At 35.9% G+C, this 19904-nt stretch overlaps 2 long non-coding RNA genes across 2 annotated transcripts in view; one reads left to right on the forward strand and one right to left on the reverse strand.

The window, feature by feature from the left end:
- The window catches only part of LOC111095663, a 49247-nt gene that overhangs the window by 10439 nt on the left and 18904 nt on the right, over positions 1-19904 (reverse strand). The window contains exon 3 of the long non-coding RNA XR_005358664.1: positions 1919-2101. This is a non-coding gene — a long non-coding RNA (uncharacterized LOC111095663). The remainder of the gene's footprint in view (positions 1-1918; positions 2102-19904) is intronic.
- On the forward strand, positions 1910-14302 carry LOC111095662. Its single transcript, XR_005357664.1, has 2 exons — positions 1910-2066; positions 13888-14302. It is a non-coding gene; the product is annotated as an uncharacterized LOC111095662 (long non-coding RNA).

Raw genomic sequence — 19904 nt, forward strand, 5'->3', positions numbered from 1 at the left:
ATTTCATTATGCCAACATTGACCTTGCAATAGTTATTCTGCTGTCAAATTTTATTTTTCTTATATAATTTAAAAAAATTTTTAAATCACAACCTACTTGGGGCGTCTGGGTGTCCCAGTTAGTTAAATGTCTGCCTTTGGCTCAGGTCATGATCTTGGGTCCTGGGATCCAAGTAGACTCAGCAGGGAGCCTACTTTTCCCTCTCCTTCTGCTCCTCCCTCTGCTCATGCTCTAAAATAAACAAGGGGGGCAGCCCCGGTGGCGCAGTGGTTTAGCGCCGCCTGCAGCCTGGGGTGTGATCCTGGAGACCCAGGATCGAGTCCCACGTTGGGCTTCCTGCATGGAGCCCGTTTCTCCCTCTGCCTGTGTCCCTGCCTCTCTCACTCTCTCTGAATAAATAAATCTTTTAAAAAATAAGAATAAAATAAAATAAACAAGGAAAATCTGTAAGTAAAAAATAAACAAATAAATAAATCACAACATACTTACATCTACTTTAAGTCAGCCAATAAATGAATTCTTATTTTTCACTTCCGACACACCAAAATTTCTTTTAGGTGCACAGGAAAAAGGGGAAAACCATACAAAGTCCATGGCCCCCAAAAGTTTAATCTACATTTAGTATTCTGTATGGATCTAGAGGTAGTATACTGAACCTTAAAAAAATATTACTTGCCAAGTAATCTCAACAAGTACTAACACAGCAGCTGTCTGATACAAGTCCATGGACTGGACAAGGCCTACAAAAGAACCAGTGAGCTTAAAGGTAGGTTGATCAAAATTTCCCAAACTGAAATACAAAGAGAAAAAAAAAATAATCTTTTAAAAGATAATACAAAACCCAAGAACTGTGGGATGCTTTTCAAAAGGTCTAACATATATGTAGTAGATGACCAGAAGGAGAAGAAAGAGAAACTAGAAAAAATATATTTGAAATTTTGATGGCTGAGAAACTTGTAAAATTAATGACATGCATTAAGTCACAGATCCAGAAACTTTAGGAAACACCAAGCTGGATGAATACTAAAAAAAAAAAAAAAAAAAGAAAAGAAAAAAAAAGAGAGAGAGAGAGAGAGAGTCTAAGGCACACTCCCTGCTGAGCATGGATCTCACCCTGATTTGGGGCTCCATCTCAGGACCCTGAGATCATGACCTCACCAAAGCCAACAGTCAGACACTTAATCGACTGAGCCACCCAGGTGCCCCAAGATAATTGCTTATTACCTTTGATGTGTGTGAAAATCATCTGTCTAGATATTGGAGCAATTTTTTTTGTTTGTTTATGGGATCCATCCTGCTTCTTCAGGTTGTCACAACATAAGTAAGGTTGTGAAAAAAAATAAAAACAAAACAAAACAAAACAAAAAACCTCATAAGCTCAGTCTATTCATGAGAAAAAAAGATCATCATGCAAATCCTGATTGAGGGACACTGTGCAAAATATCTGATCTATGCTCCTCAAACCTGTTAGGTGACAAAAAGCAATGAAAATCTGAGAAAGGTCACAGCCAGGAGGAACTTGGCTGACAGGATGACTGAGCATAACATGGTGTCTTGGAGCAGAAAAAGACAACAGGTAACAACTAAAGACATTTGAATAAAATGGGGACTTTGATTAATAATAATGTGTCAATATCGATCAGTTGGCTGTATCCGTAATAGTTAATAGTAACACGTATACCATATTGATGTAGAATGACAATTCAAGACATTGGGTGTGATACACGGAAACTCCCGCACCGTTTTGCTCATCATTCTGTAAATCTAAAATTGTTCTACAGTGAGAAGTTCATTTAAGCATAAAGTAAATGAGACTGTCCGGAAAAGAATGTGGAGCATTCCATCGGGTGTCATTCTTCGTAGGTTCCTTTGCGTCACACAGGTGATGACTATGACTATGTGATGACTATGAGCCCACCTTGTAACGGTCCAGGTAAACACCATTTTCAGAAGAGTGTGTGGGTGGACCGCGGTGGGGAGTTAGTTGAAGAGGCAGGGCAGAGGCCTTGAGAAACACCAAGAGATGAAGAAGAGGGATGGCTGGGGAATAGAAGAGGCACTGCAAGGTGGGGATCACGGCCCCCTTCTGGTTCTCAAGACTCTGAAATGTGAGACGGAAATTCTCAGTTATTTAAGAAACATTCTTATTCCTGGCAACTCTCATAACAAATAGCAAATGGCTTGGTAGAGTAAGATGCTTAATTTGTATCCGTAACATTGACATTTTATTTTTCTTACAGACTCTTTCATGTAAATTGGTCTTCACGTAAATCGGTACAAATAAAAAATGGTGTGATTCTTAATATGCAACTAATTGCTGCTCCATTTAGAGCCAATGTGTAAAAGTTTGAAGGCAAATTCAATTTGTTAACTTAAAAACAGTTGGAAAAGTACTAACATCCAAGTAGAACAATTGGCAGGGTGTTGGGGGGGGCGAATGCATGATCTGTTGGTTCAAAAATTAACAAATTCAAATCTCGAATAAACATGCATTGATCTTAGTACAAATTTCTGTTTAAAATTCCAGCTTGTGCTGCAAAAATGATGTATCTGTTTCTAAGTCTTCCTATTAAAAGAATTCCAAGCCTGATATTATGCAGATTTGAAACTGTTTTGGAAAATAGATGCTCTCATAAATGGCAAGAGGCATAAATAATACAAATTTTTTTGGAGGGCGTATTTTTCACATGTACCCAAATCCTTCAAATCATGCATGCCTTTCGGTTCTGAAATCCAAATTATAAGAATTTAAATTAAGAAAATTGTTAGAAAAGTGAGATTGGGTCTATGTTTAAAAATTAAAAAAAAAAACCACCCTCAGATCTATATATCCATTGGCTGTATTAATGATAGGGTGTACAGCCGTTCAGGTGAGGCATTATCATATGAATTCCAATAAAAAGATGGTATTTGTGAGTAGAGAAAAATCTGAACATCATGATGATGATGCCAGCTGGCAGCTGCTGAGCACTGACGTGTCAAACGGTGGTTTTGCACGTAGGTAACACGTATGGGATCACACAATTCTCTCCACCTGCCCCCACCCCCAAGTGAGCAAGTATTTTATAAAGAAGAAAACTGAGGCATGGGAAAATCAAATAACTTATCCAAGGACACAAAGCCAGGACTCGTGGCTGAGGACCTATCTCAAGCCATTTGACTTTGGATGCCAAGGTCTGAATCAGGATCCTAATAACCCCCTAGATGGACCAAGGATGCCCAAGATGACTCCATTTGTGTTTTAGAGAGAATCAGCAAATGCAACATGTGTCGCGAGGCCCAGGGAGCCATCTGTCATCAGAGCAGAAATGGCCATGGTGCATTGGCACATCCATAAAAAGAGATTTTCTAACTCTCCAGTCCGAGGAGAAACTTCTTTTACTCATTGATAATGAAGGCTCCTGAAGCCGACCGATGAGATCTATTTTATAAAGACAGAACAGGCAAGTTTTTGGTTCCAGTATATCATACATCACAGGATGAGCTTTGATTTTTGCAATATTTATTTTGTCTCTGGCTAAAAAAGAAAATTTCATCTTGTCCACGGGTTGTCTAGGAGCAGCATTTGATTGTTAGCTGAGCATCTGCCAGACACTTTCCTTCAACAAAGGAGGAGAAAAATGGACTTTTGAAGTGACTGTGTTATAGTGCAGTTAGCTGGGCTCTTAGAGAATTCTTTCGGGCTGCGTTTAAAGAAGTGTTTGGTTGGATAATAAGGACTTTCCCCTCTCTTGGCCACAAAAGCGCTTGGTAACTAGACTGATGCGTTTATAGGGGTCGATACTGAACCTTTTTCTTTTTTTCTTTTCTTTTCTTTTTTTTTTTTTTTTTTTTTTACTTTGTGAAAGTGTTTGGGCTTTTGTTTTTCCTCAAGCTTGCAAATTTTCACAGTTACATAAATTTTAACATGTTTTGCACTGCACGGTCAAAATGTAACTGAACGGAATACTGTGTAGGAAATTCCATTTCTAAGTGAAGCAGGACTTCAGTTGTCTTTCGCTATGTTAAAAAGATAAATAAAAAATAAATAAATAATTAAAAAAAAAACATCTCTCATAGGAATCGGTGGATTGAAACAATACCTTTTTGCTACATTTGAAGATTTTCTGGGTCAGGATCGCACCTGGGTGATCGCTGAGCTCTGTGTGGGGTAAACTAGAATTCTAAGCAGTGTTTCACTGACAGCGTGTCTGGTCATGGGAAGTCCAAGGTCATGGAGAGACATCGCACGGAAGCCCAGGGCCTTTGCAGGGCCCCACTCACCCGGGGCCCCGAGCTCCCATGCACCTGTCCTTCAGGTAGTTAGGCATTTCACAGGACCTCCGAGGGGTGCACACCTCCAAGACAGAAACTGCCAGATTTATTTATACTTTCAAGAGAGAGTGTGCGCATGGTGGTGGAGGGGAGTGGCGGCAAAGGGAGAGAGAGCGCCCAGACTCCCTGCTGAATGCAGAGCCCCTGGCAGGGCCTGATCTCATCTACCCTGAGATCAGGACCTGAACCAAAATCAAGAGTTGGATGCTTACCAAACTGTGCCACCTAGGCACCCCAATAATTTGTTTTTGAAAAATTATTATTGTTATTGTGAGAGTTGTTCTGGTTGATTTTAAAATGGTGCTGTTATTGTCCAGGGGTTAAAGACGTATAATAAAATTCATCAATGTGTACATTGAGGCGTAGAGTTTTGTAATTTTCACTAAAAAAATTACTTAAGATTACTCATTTTAAAAATGTCCTTATATTCTTACAGGCATGTAATCTGATTTTTGAGATTCTGTTTGTCCTGGGATTTACTTTGATGCAAGCAAGTGGTAGATTTAGAGTTTTTGTTTTTGTTTTTGTTTTTTTTGTCGATGAAATTGCTCTCAGGCTCACAATTATAGATGCAAACACCTATGCTTGTGTGCTCAGAATTTACTGTTTCACATCAATACAAAATACAGAACCATAAGTACTGCAGTAAATCTAATTAGTATGCTAAAAACTCGCATGCCATGATTAAGCCTTTCTTGACTAATGTTCTGTAATTGTAATTTATCAATTTATTTCAATTGTTTATCTTCTAAAATCATATTACTTTATAATTATCTTTTATTTTTATTTTTTATTTTATTTTTATTTTTTTAAGATTTTACTTATTTATTTGTGAGAGACAGAGAGAGAGAGGCAGAGACATAAGCAGAGGGAGAAGCAGGCTCCATGCAGGGAGCCCGATGTGGGACTCGATCCGGGGACTCCAGGATCATGCCCTGGGCCAAAGGTAGCTGCTCAACCTCTGAGCCACCCAGGAGTCCCTATCTTTTATTTTTAAATTCTACTTTCCAATGCTTTACGTATATTGAGAGTGGCAGTTTTGGGGCACGTGGGTGGTTCAGTTGCTTATGTGTCTGTCTTGGGCTCAGGTTGTGATCCCAGGGTCTGGGGATCTAGCCCAGATCCGGCCTGGGCTCCCTGCTCAGCCAGGCGTGTGCCTGTCCCTCTCCTCCCCACACCTGCTCTCCCCTCTCTCTGTTATCTCTGTCTCTCATCTCTCTCTCAAATAAATAAATAAATAAAATCTTAAAAAATAATTAATAAAAAAAATAAGGGGCGCTTTTTCAGTACCAAAACACTTTGTTTATTGGTCTTTTTGATTTCTGATCTTAACTTGTATTAGAAAACAAGCGAGTAAGCAAGCGAGCTGCCTCTCAGGGCTAATGCTGAAGGCCAAATGTCTGTAAAGTGGTTAGTGGGATCCAATTTGCTTGAAATTATTACCAGCTTTATATTCATATAATATTTTCACTCAGCTTGGGCCCTGTCGAAAATCAATATTGCAATGAAATCTATTCTTCGCTACGGTTACTCATCGAAATCCTTCTCATTCTGGGCAAGCTGAGTTCAGGTGGTTCAAGACACCCGAAAAGATCTGATTAAATGAAACAACAAATGATGGATGTAAAATGGAGATTGCTATTTCGGATGGCAGGGATTCACGGGATTGATACAAACATCAGTAGACCACAAACGTGTTTATTTCAAAAGTTGAACATTTAATTCTAGAAGCCTTTCAGAAATTACTTTTTTTCCTCCAGAGCTTGGACTAATACTCACATTTTAAAAAGTTAAAATGTGAGTATTAACTTAACACTGTTTTACTCAGGGGGTCCAGTTATTTACCTGTGGATCAATGCCAATGCCATCCCAAATAAATAATGTCGACTGTCTGATTCATTCCCCATGATACTTGAAGTGCAATGCCGTATTTGGGTTGGAAGCTCATAAATCTTTGAGGTTGGGTGTAGAGATTCCTAAGTACACTTTGTTCTGATAGCATTAAAGATGAGATTTGAGGCTCTCCGACTACAGCACTATAGTTTCTCTGTAGATGATACTATTGCAAATGACAGCCTACAAGTAACCTAATCAATAATTTAAGTGTTCTACCCTGGACCAAAATATCCACAAGGAAGGAATTCCTAAAATAATACATTTGATGTTTGGATAAAAGAGATTTGGTGTTTCAGAGTTGTGGTTCATCCACATTGAAGTGCTGTATTTGCAAACTCTCCCACATTCATTAATGATTTAAAAACATCTACTGTCTTTCAGCAATATGTTTTTCCATTATTTATTTCCGCCAAGGTGGGGATAATTAATTTCACTTTTTTTTTTCATTCCAGGTTGTGATTGAACAAATATATTTTATGGCATGTAACCGCATATCATTGTTTTGGCATATTATAAATTTCTCTCACCTGACAGGAGTCTTGAAATTGTGGCCCTACAGTTCATCGTTAACTATTTTCCTTCAATATATTTGTAACTTATCAACTAGCATTTGACCAACCTCATCTACTTTTTAATTTAGTTTCAAGTGAATTATTAACCTAGAATTACGAATCATGAAGTTCTAAGGGAAGAATAAATAAAATTTTAAATAAAAGCATATGTGTTAATTTCCATTAGAAAAGAAAGAAAAAACACTGTTTTATAATAATTTTGAGCTTACCCTTCTGATGGAGTATTAGCAACTTTGAGGTGATCAGTGTCACCTTTTATTTAAATTAAAAATATTAATATGGTTTCCTTAAGACCATTTTATAAAATCATGGCAAAAAGAAAGCCAATTGCATGAGATCATCAGAAATTTAACTGCACTTAATTTTTGCAATTCATGTAAGTTTTTCGGCTTAACTCCTTTGTTTTTTCTGTTTTTGTTTTTATTTTCTTCTAAGACTAAAAGTAGTGGTGTGCCATATTAGTCAAGGAAAACTTAGAACAAGTTAACCCTTTTGTAACAGTAGGAGCATCATTTAATCAATTGTGACATAGGCAAGAATGATTCACATTGTGGAAAAGATTAAACTTAATAATGCTTTTGCCCATTTGCAAAGATATGAGTGTGTTTATGCTTTAGAAAAATACAATCCTAATTTGTTTAGAAAGTTTTTGTTGATTTATGGTTCAATGCAATGGAGCAAGTGTTACCGATAAACACATAAGTATGTTTGGAAATGAATCAGAAGGGTGGAGAACAAGTGCGTTTTTGAAGTCGCTTTTTAATATAGTGGCTAACATTTTTCATTTTCAAATATTTTTAGTAAAATGTAACCTTCATGTAGGGAGAAGCACTTGGCGTAAATATACTAGGCAGCTAATTTTGATAAATTGAACACCCCTATGTAATGAACACTGACACTGAAATGCACAATACCTGTGCTTCAGTGTCACAATCAGCTTAATTAACCATGGGTAACAATTATCCTGACTTTCAATCTGCAGGATTCGTTGTGTTTGCTCTTGGGTGTGGTTTGCACGAATTTAGGAAGAAAATCTGTTTTCTTTTGCACAATATCTGCTGTGAGGTTCCTCCACATTGATGAATGCTATGTGCATCATTTATCATCTCACTGCTATAGCATAACCAGCGTACTGAGTATGGTGAGCTTGCGCATATATTCTCTAGCTACCTGGCTGCTGAAAAAAAAAATGCACTGGAGACTATTTTCATTTCTTCTTGCTTTTTAAGAATCATACTTTCTTCTGGACAAACTTCTTTTGTGGGAAGATTTAAAAAAAAACATTAAATTTCTTGAATAGGTATCAGATTATTTAAATTATTTATTTCTCCTATTTATTTAGCTTTTGTCTATCCATTTCATCTAACATGTGAAATTTATTGCCATAAGGTGTTCATGTTATTTCTTTACTATCTTTTTAATGTTGGAAGAATCTATTAGGGATATCGCCTCTCTCATTCTTATTTTTTTTTCTTTAATTTATGGTTTTTCAACTCTTTTTTTTTTCTTTTTCTTAGTCTGTCTAGAAAGTTATCTTTTTTTTTGCTGTTGTTGTTGTTGTTAAAATCTTCACAAAGAACCAGCTTATGGTTTTTCTATTGATTTTCTATTTTGTAGTTGTGTGATTTTTTTTTTCCCCAGAGACCTTTGTTCTTTCCTTTCTTCTTTTTACTTTGGGTTTCATTTGCTTTTCTGTTTTGGTTTATTATGGTGGAAACTAAGAAGCATTTCTTCTTTTCTACTATGAGCATTCAGTGCTGATAATATCTAAGCAGAACTATAGTTGCATATAGTTGAATTTGTATATGCTGGTTTTCATTTTCATTAAGCTCAAAATACGTTTTAGTTTCTCTTTTAATGTATTACTCGGTTTATGGGAGAGTTGGAATCTCATCATTTTTTCCCCAAATATCAGGGATTTCCCAGATATGTTTCTGGTACTTATTTCTAATGTAATTGTATGTGGTCAGGTAAAAACTATGTTGTTTGAATCTTCTAGCATTTTTTGAGGCTTACGATTTGACCCATATATAGTTGATCTTATAAATGCTCCATGTATATCTGGAAACAATGTGTATAATGCTCTTCTTTTTTGGAGTATATCTGGAAACAATGTGTATAATGCTCTTCTTTTTTGGAGTATTCTATAAAAGTCAATTAACTAAAGTCGATTCATAATGATGTTTAATTCTTTCATATATTTACATGTTTTCTATTTTATTGTTCTATAAAATATTGAGAAAGAGTGTTGAAATATTACACTATAATTGTGGATCTATTTCTCCTCGACATTCCGTCAATTTTGTTCATATGTTTTATTTTTATTTATATATTTATTTTTGATGTTGCATGGAGTTTTGGGGTTAGCTTTTCCTTTCTTTTTAAGAATTATTTTAATTCTTGTGTAGTTAACATACAGTGTTATATTATTTTTAAGTGTTAAAATACAGTGATTCAACAGTTCCATATAGTACTCAGTATTCATCATGATAAATCTACTCTTAATCTCCATCACCTATCTCACCCATCCATCACCCATGTCCCCTCTGGTAGCCATCTGTTTGTTTTCTACAGTTAAGTCTCTATTGGTTTGTCTCTTTTTTGTTATTGTTCTTGTTGCTGTTCATGTATTTTAAAGTTTTAATTATAAGGTGCATAAAGATTGCTATGTATTTTTGAGAAGTCAATCCCTTTTTTTCTTATAAATGACCATTTTTATCCCTGGTTATATTCTTTGTTATAAATCTGGTTTCTTTTCTGACATTAGCAGTTTTATTTTGATTATTATAAACATTTTGTACCTTTTATTTTTACATACTGTCTGTCTTTATATTTAATGTGGGCTTTTTGTAGGTAGCATATAGTTGGGTTTTGCTTTTATCCAATGTGAAAATCTATATTATTTGTGATGTTTAGGCCTTTTATATTTAAGGTGATTATTGATCTATTTAAAGTTATGTTTAAAATTTTAGGAAATAATATAAGGTAATGCAGAATTTGTTAAGAACGTTTAGAACTAAAAATTAAGAAGGAAACAGTTAAATGTTGTTGAAAGATTTGAAAAGCCATTTCAAATTATTTCAAATGATGAACCAAAAGAAAGCCTGAAAAGAAAACACAGAATTTAAGACAAAATAATGATGATAAAACACCAAAAGGAGCAAAGCATAATTTCTGACACGAACAGAAGATTAAACAGTTGATATAACCCCTTAGAACATTTGTATCCATAAGAACAGAGTCCTGAAATATAAAGTAACATAATACATGGAAAATTATCAAAATCTATATTTTAAATATTAATATATTCTAGTAACATAAAAACATATAATATTGAGTAATGCTATTAACAAGCTTGATTATATAGACCTAGGTATGATTTTGACATAAAAATAAATGAAATATTTGTTAAAAAGCATTCATTGGATGGTCATGCATATTGAAAAGCCTGTAGGCCATAAATTCCCAATAAATTTTGATAAAATATTTGAGAGTAATTTATAATTTGGATGTCCCATCTTCTGTAATACTTCAGTGCTGTTTGTTAAAAATAATGTCATTCGCCTTCATAACTGCAGTGTAACCATCTTCATAACTACACTATAACCATCATATTAGGAAATTAACTTTGACATATTACTATCATCTATTCCACCAACCACATTCAAATGTCTCCAATTGCACCAATAATGTTCTCCATATAAAAAATCCAATCAAGGATAATGAATTCCATTTATTTGTCATGTTTCCTCTGTGTTGCTCCTGTTTGAAAAAAAATCCCTAAGACTGTTTAATTTTTGTAACATGGCTTTATAAGTTATTGGCAAGTTTTGTTTTACCTGTTATTTGTCATAATATATTTCAAGTATGCTTTTTTTCAAGAATATCACTTCATCCTTTCAAGTGGTATACAACTTTGATTTGTTACATTAGTGCAGAACTAATTTTGATCACTTGATTTGGTTAAGTCAGACAAGTTTTTCCACTGTAAGGTAACTGCCTCTTTGTAACTAATAAGTGTTTGGGGGAGAGCTATTTTGAGATTATACAGTTTGCACTTTCAATGGAATTTCCACCCATGGTCTATACATCCATTGGTATTCTATGACAAAATTAATCATTTTTTACATTGAAATTGGAATTGGAGTCTATACATCCATTGGTATTCTATGACAAAATTAATCATTTTTTCATAATTGCTATATAGTGATTTTCTAATTCCAACTTTTTTACATTTATATATCCTCTCTTACTAAAAGAAAGAACATGTTTTTCCTTGACATATATACATAAATATATATATTTATTTGTCACTACAACTACTTATAACCGTCTTTCCATCTTTCTTAAGAAACTTTGATTCCTTTATGGAAGAATGGAATTAGTATCCAAATTCTCAGTTTTTGTCATGCTCCCAGTTCTCATTTTTTCAAAAGACATCACTAGGACATGCACACACGCATGTGCACACACACAGATTTACATTATGTGTTTTTCCTATATCTATCTATCTATCTATCTATCTATCTATCTATCTATCTATCATTTGGCTATCTATTGAAAACCATGAGTTTACACTTGTATCTCCAATTCCAATTTCAATTCTATCTTCCTCCCTTCTCACTTTTGGGTTCCCCTACTGTGGAGTACTATAGTGACACTCATTGTTCCCCCAAAGTAATATGTTTCACAAATAACTACTCCATTTATTTCCAAAAGCTTGAGCTTTTTATCCTCCTAAAGTGGGTTAGTCATCTAAATAAAATTCACTTAATTTGAAATTTCTTTGCAGTGATTCTAGCTCACTTTTGGTATCTAACATCATTCAACTTAATATTTTAGTCAAGACTTACTTTTTGATCCTCCAGTTCCATATGTATTTGCTACTTAAATAGTAAAAAATCTTACTCTATATTATTCTTTAAAAAAAGATGAGGGATGCCCAGGTGGCTCAGTTGGTTAAGCATTTGTCTTCAGCTCAGGTCATGATCTCAGGGTCCTGGGATCCAGTCCTTCACTGGGCTCCATGCTCAACAAGGAGTCTGCTTCTCCCTCTTCCTCTGCCTCTCCTCTCTGCTCTTTCTCTCTCTCTCTCTCTCTCTCTCAAATAAGTAAATAAAATCTTTAACAAGAAAATGGAGGTAAAATATCAGAAAAATTTCAATACAATTGTTCCATGGTTTAATATATTTCAAAGGATGGTGATCTGAACCTGTAAATATTCTTAACCACATTAATAGAATAACATCATATTATTAATAATTGTTTTTACCTTTATTATTCTTACTGTATGATATCATTTTAGACTACTCCATGATTTGGATTCAAATTGGGTCTGTGTTACAATTTAAAACATCTCACACTAAATTGATAAGGGAAGCAGAGCTAATAGTTCTTTTTTACCTGAATAAAAGATGTAGAATACTAACCATGCAACACACTAAATAATATGCCATTTATATGCGTAATGTGTGCAGAAAAGCCCACAGTTGATTATGTTAATATTGCCCTAAATCAATAAATGTGGAGGAAAATAGAAAAAAAAAAAACTATTTCCAATTCTAAATAGAAGTAACAAAATACCATAAAACAACTTTTATTCATTTTATCACTTTTTAAATAATTTATTATTTTCCTAAGCTTTTAAAAAATACTTATCACTCCCTTAATATATGTTACTCTATTTTTCAAACTCTCATTGAAGGAATTATGTTTTTTTTGTCATATTATTTTTAAAAGATTTAATTAATTTGTTCATGAGAGACACAGAGAGAAAGGCAGAGATATCAGGAGAGAGAGAAGCAGGCTCCCCAGGGGGAGCCTAGTGCGGGCCTTGATCCTAAGACCCCGGGATCATAATCTGAACCAAAGGCAGACATTAAACCACTGGCTGAGCCACCCAGTTTCCCCGTTTTTTTGTCATACTCTTTAAAAAAATTAACCTGTGAAAAAATATCTTTAGAAGAGACATCTGAGGCAAATCACAGTAAGACATACATGCTTTCATTTTTTAAAAAAATTAAAAAAAAAAAAAAACCTCTGGTGCCTTATTCTGGCATTATCTATCTATCTATCTACCTATTTATTTACGCGTCCTCATTATCTATATTAGCTTCACCGATGTCATTTTGTACTACTGTGATTTCAACAACTTACTCCTTCAGAATTTCACAAAATAAAATGTGCAATTTATTTTAGATGAAATAAAATTAAGATTATCAAATATTAGAAGCTGTGTGGATGAAATGCCAATTCAGGAGTTTTGCATAGAAATTTCCTAGTTCACGTAGTCCTTTCTTGCAGGTAATCTTTTTAAAAAAATAAATATATTTACTTATCTCGAGGAGGGTGGCTTGAGTGGGGGAAGGGGCAGAAAGAGAGGGAGGGAGAGAATACTCAAGTAGACTCTTCGCTGAGAGCTGGATGTGGGGCTCTATCTCAAGACCCTGAGATCATGACATGAGCTGAAATCAAGAGTTGGCTGCCCAACCCAATGAGCCACCCAGGTGCCTCATGCAGATAATCTGAGTGAGTCTTCCCTCTACAAAGTGACGGAGGTACCTAGGTTCCTTCTATTCTATTGTTCTGCTGTTCACTGGGCCCACAGCATCCAACTAATGGTAGGTGAAAGTGATAGTGCAGTTGTCCTGCTTCAGCAAACTGATCTGAAAATGACATGCATTTCTCTCCATTCTAAAATAAAGAGAATGAGTCATGTGGTTGTACCTAGATTCAAGGAATTCTAAGAAATGTAGGCCTTAGTGAGTGGCCACTCATCAACAACTACATGCTATGGACGGGAAATCACAAATCTTAGTTGAATAACCATCTTTATCTGAAACATTCAGATTATCAACTCTAATAGCTAAAAACTGTGCCTCAAAACATTATTTTCTGCAATATTAAAGAACTAGGATACGGTAGTATTGTGATTGAAAATTTAAACTCTCTTCGCTCCACATCATACCCCCAAATGCTTGTGTTTAAGCTCCTCACCCTCTATGACTAGGTCACATAACTATTATTAACATGTGCAAAGGAAAATATGGGCAATATTTATAAATTGCTGCTTATAAAAATTTTAAATGTTCACTTTTTTTCACAGGCTGAATTCTCTAAGGAACGAAATCTGTAGCAAATGGATTTTAATTTTATACTTAGGAGTACAGAGACAAGGGGCCTACATCACCTCACTCAAGGATGGAAACTAGTTGCCATCAGAACTGGAGGATTGGAGCTCTCAGTTCCAGTCTCCTGACCTAGCAGGAAAGAGGGGCTCTGGATTGAATCCATCACCAACGGCCAATGTTTTGATCAGTCATGCCTATGTAATGAAGTCTCATAAAAACCCAAAAGGACAGAAGGTGGAGAGTATCTGGGTTGTTGAACAAATGGATATGAGCATGGAAACGTGTAACCCTTTCCTGTACCCTGTCCTAAGCGTTTCTTCCCCCTGGCTGTTACTGAGTTACATCTTTTTATAATGAACTGGTGATTTAGTAAGTAAAATGTTCCTGTGAGTTTTGTGAGCCACTCTGACAAATTAATCCAACCAAGGAGAGGTCAATGGAACTTCTGATCTATAGGCAGTTGGTCAGAAGCACAAGTAACAACCTGGGCTTGGAAGTGATAATCTGAAGTGTGTGTGTGTGTGTGTGTGTGTGTGTGTGTGTGGCTGGGGGCACTCTTGTGGGACTCAGACCTTGACATGTGGAATCTGATGCTATATCCTGGTAGATATCAGAATTGAGTTGAATCCTAGGAACCAAGCTGGTATCAGAGAATTGCTTGGTGCAATCAGGAATCCACCCTCCTCCCCCACCAAATACATACATTGGAACAAGATATGGAAGTGGAATCATTCCAATGATGTTTTTCTTAAAAAAAAAAAAAAAAAGCATCATTTTTGCTAATGTTTGAACTCATGATATTTGAATAAAATATATAACCACAAATACTTCTTGTACATTCTTGAATCAACATATTCAAGTAAGTCCTATGTCTGGGATTGGAATGTTTTATTTAAGAATCCATAAAGAATTTTTGAATTTCCCTTATATTGTCAAATATATACAGCATACCACCTACACAACAACTGCTAATATTTCAGTTCTAGACAAAATTGCATTGCTTATTGTATTTAAAATAGTCTATTATGGTACAAGTCACATGGTTTAAAATAACTTACTATCACCACTTTGAGTTATTTGTTCTCTAGCAGACACTGTTAATAAAAAGCTTCCCATTACATGTTAAATAAAGCGTTAGTAAGATTGACTTTTGGATAAAGGAGAGATGACCTAATTAAAATTCATAATAGACAATGTCAGTAACCTCTCTTACTTTCAATGATAAACTCTCCTTCAAGGATAATTTTGAGAAGCAGATATGCCTGGTTGGTAGGAGCTGTTTTCTTCCCTTTAATTCCAATTAGAATGTAACATTGTTAAAGGCTATAGATAAGTTCAAGTGGAAATTGTACCTTTGCTGGAGTTGTTTGTGTAGCTAAAATGTCCAAAGGCTCAATCTGATCGGTGTAGCAATGGCCAGAGGAATGTAAACAATTACCTCCCAGATGCAAAAAAAGAAAAAAACAAAAAACAAAAACAACAGTGTAATGACAACCAAAGAGCCTTCTGGCTGTTACTATTCAAAATATTTCTGCTCTGAGTTACTGAACCTCCACGTGCCCCAGTCCATAGTCTGCAAAGCTTCCTGGTAAGCCTCACTGCCTATGTGATACGGACTATAAACCTCCAGGTTCAGGTGAACAAATCGTTAAGAGCTCCAAAGACATTCTCGATTTGCCATAAGTATGATTTAATGTAGAAAGAGTAAAAGGTTTTTTTCAATAATCTGCTGTGTCATTTAACCCAGAGGTGGCTGACACTCCATCAAACTCACGTCTGTGTACCACAGGGCCACCTACAGCAGACACCTGTGGCTCTCCGGGGGCTTTATTTCTGGCCAGGTGCACATGCATACCTGCTCCAGTCATGTTTGGAGTGTCATACAATTAAGGGCCTGAGTCATGTAGGAGCCACCAACCCATTGCAGAGAGAGTTGGCTTCCTTGCCCCCAAGAGGGTAACTCTGAGGCGTGTGCTACATCCGTCGGAGCTCGCTAGCATGACCATACCTCATTCACCAACAGCAATAATCTTTCATAAGGCAAGCTTCACTGGCTTTCTTCCTTCCTTATCCCCCTCTCTTCTCTTGCTACTGGATTCTTACCCAATAAACCAGTTGCACTCCAGTCATTGTCACAGACCCGGGCTAAGAAATGTAACTCCTTCGTAAGGGGTTCCCTGGGTTCTACTAATGCTATCTGTCTTCCAGGACTCATAATCTGACTGAACGTGAGATGTTCCTCTGCTCATTAAGTCCAAAATATGTTAGTTTTTTTCCTGTAGCATTTAGAACAAATCATTTAATTCTTGTGTGCAACATCTGAGGAACTAATTGACTTTCACTGGAGAGATATATTATAGAAAGAAGCTATCTTGAAACCTGAGATCCTATGTAGGATGATAAAATGGTCACACTGTTTGTGACATATATGAAATGAGACTGACTGAGGGAACAAAATATTACAGCATCTTTCTCATATTCAATCTATATGATCTTTGACTGACATGGAGGTTGACCTTTGCATCCCCCCTCCCTCTCGCCACCACCATCACTCTACTTTCCCTTCTATTTTCGTCCTATTTGTGGAACAAAGCCTTGGTTATTTGATTTGATCAACAAGAAAAATTGAAGGTTATTTTTTTTTAAGAGTTTCTTCAACAGTAGGGGGAGCTTTTAGCTTACATGGAAGAGAATAGTATTTCTAATTGATTTTCTTGGTAGGGAAAATCAGAAAAATGAAACATTATGGTTCTTTCAAGATATGTTTTAGAAGAATTAGGCAGTCTCTGATTCCATTTTCATGAATGACACGGTAGCTTTCAATTTGTTACCCATTTAAGGAACACAATAGAAAAAGAAGTATTGCTTCTTACTGACCTTACTGATGTGATCTGGTCTTATTCTTGAATTGCTAAATGTGGCTTATATCCTGGAGCAGTCAGAATATTCTAGAGCTCTTGGAATTATGTTACAATTGTCAGCTTTTTGTTTCCTAAGGAAATAGAGTTTAGGCAAATGATAGTGAAGGAAGCCTACCCTGACCCAATACATTATTCAATGAATGGATGGATGGATGGATGGATGGATGGATGGATGGATGGAGGAGTAAAGAAAGTGTGAATTACCTTAGTCCTCAAAGAGTGAGGCCAATTATTATACACATACATACATTTTTATGCATTCTGAATTCAAAAACCTTCTGAATAAATAGTCAATTAACTGGAAGGAAAAGACAAATTCTTATAGCGAAGTTTTTCTTATTTCCAAGATGCTTCCCTGCAGAATGGGAATCTATATTGCTTTTTCTTTTCAGCTAAATAATTTATTGTCTCATTAACTACCTAGGTTTGAAATTGTGTATGAACATGAGTCACTAAAATCATACTCAATGACCTGATATTATAAAAATGCAGACTGGAGAGGGAGAAAAAGCTCCAGGGAATTTTTTCTTGCAGGAAACCATATTCTCTCCTTGACTATTTTTGTGATATGAATTACAGAATCCTTTGTTTAGAATTCCTCTGACACAGCATTCCTTTCTGTCACTATTTAAAGAGGCAGTGTGGCACAGTGACAGCACCACAGCTTTGCAGTTATAAAACCTAGGCTCACAAGGGAAGGATACTAACATATTGAATATAGACTATGTCTTAAACTCCTTCTTAGGTGTGTGCATTTATTATTCCGTTTAATCTGACCTTCTGAACATTATGATGCACCATAAATCATGGGTCCGAGCATGGTTTGGAAATAATCTCTGGGTTAGAATCCAGACTCTATCACTTCTAGAGTATGTAATCTTGAGAAAGTCACTTAACTTCTCTGTGTTTCAGTTGTAAAACTGCAAAAAAGAGAAAAATGGTGACGATGATAGTAACTACATTGCAGTGTTATTATGGGGATTAAATGCATTCTTTGTTTCTAAAATACTTACATTATTATTGGGCAAATAATGAGAACTACATAGTGTGGGTTTCTTTGGTCCACAATTTTAAAATTAAAAGATTATTAGAGTGATAATGGCAACTGTGTATATGGGATATTTTTCTAATGAGTGAATCATGCATTAGTGAGAATTTGCATCAGGATCTGTTTGAGTAGGTAGGGTATCCCTTGCTCTGATATTAGGAAATCATGAGGCAGTAAACTACACAATATTCTAAAGACATGAAGAGGCAAAATGAGAATTAAAGCTCAGTGCTTGTGACACGGAAGACAGTGAAAGTATATTTGCATGGAAGATGAATGGGTAAGTAAGTTAATAACATGTCTGAGTTCTGACTCTTTCCATTATATCAGGTTGCTTCTGGTTCAGGCAGTGTGTATATCAATTGAAGAAAAGCCTTTGATCTCCTTTGACAAGTCAGATGAGTGGTATCATCTATCCTGTCAACCACAACCCTATTACAGATCTCTTACATGACAAATGAGGTGGGTTATGAGAAAGTCCTTTAAAAATTGTGAAACACCGTTTTCAGTGTATGCTGTTATTTGGCAGGTGATATGGTGTGTGTCATAAAACAAACCTGGATTTGAATCTTGCTAGGCTTGCGACTTTGATAATTACCTAACCTTTCTAAACTTCGGATAACTCAAGAGTAATGACTGTAACAGTTTCTAATTTGTACTGAAAACTGAATGAGGCAGATAGTATATGTGACGTAGCTTTCTTAATCCTCACTGGGGTGCTAATCAACACAGTGGGTGTTCAGTATCAGCCAGATGTTACGATCAAAATATTGTTGTTTGTAATCCTTATTGTTGCTTAGTAAGAGACATTGGTAGGCCGCATTTCTTTAGAGCAATAGCATGTGTCTGACATGCATGCTAAGATCTCCCTATCCTATGACCATGGCAGCCGTTGCTCACTCACTGTGATCTTCCTTTTCCTGCTCTGGTGGACAACAACTACTGACTGGAATGGTACATGGGATATAAGTTATTTGCCATCTTTCTCCCATAAGATTATTTTCATGGACTGTACTAAATATGGAAAATGAAGATAATGAATGATCCAAATGCAATTTTTTAGGCAAAAAGTAATCCAAGATGATGGCATGGAAAGTCTTAGTCCTCTTCCCATCCCCACCCCCCGAAGTACTAATGTAACAACAATCTACAGGCCAAAATAACTTTTGGAGAAATTCAGATTCCTATTAATAGGTCACAGTACCCTCAGGTAGCACAAAGTTGACTGTGAATAGTCTCACATAAGAGATAAAAAGAGTAATTTGATTTTACCTATTTCCCTATCACAAGCCCACACAACTTTGTACTGAGAGAAATCAGCTTGCCTGTGACTTCTTCCTTGAGGAGAAAGAGTGGAGCTTGACTCCAATGCCCAAGGCTGTAGTTTCTGTTTTACCTTATCCAGACTGCTGACAGGACTGGCATAGTTTGTATGCCTGGGGGCAGCTAAGAACAAAAGAAAGTAAAGGACAGCTTGCTGCAGCTGGCATTGCTCTGGGAAACTGGGAAAAGGTATAGAACCTCAAGCTGCTCTCCCGAGAGAGGGAAAGGAATGGAGTATCCTCCAACATCCAACCTCGCGGTAAGTCAGAAAACAGATAGGGAAAGTAATTATAGATTCTTAAAAAAAAAAAATCTGTCTAGTTAGTATTCCACCGGCATAAGACCAGAGAGTACAAAGTGATGGCAATATTTAGGTTACACAAAATAGATTTTAAGCCAAAAAATGTCACAAGGGAAAAAGAAGGTGACTTTATGACAAAAGTTCTAATTCATCAGATAAATATAACAATTATAAGTATATATGCACCCAACATTAGAGTACTCAAATACATGAAGTGAACATTGACAGAACTGAAAGAACTAATTGATAGGAATACAATAATAATAGAAGACTTCAGTACCACATGTTCAAGAATGGAGAAAATACGCAGACAGTAAATTAATAAGGAAACAGTAGACTTGAAAAATCCTATAGACCAACTGGAGCTATTGCAGAACATTCCACCCAGTAGCAGGGGAA

Source organism: Canis lupus, chromosome 4 (genome assembly GCF_011100685.1).
Source record: "Canis lupus familiaris isolate Mischka breed German Shepherd chromosome 4, alternate assembly UU_Cfam_GSD_1.0, whole genome shotgun sequence".
Taxonomy (NCBI): domain Eukaryota; kingdom Metazoa; phylum Chordata; class Mammalia; order Carnivora; family Canidae; genus Canis; species Canis lupus.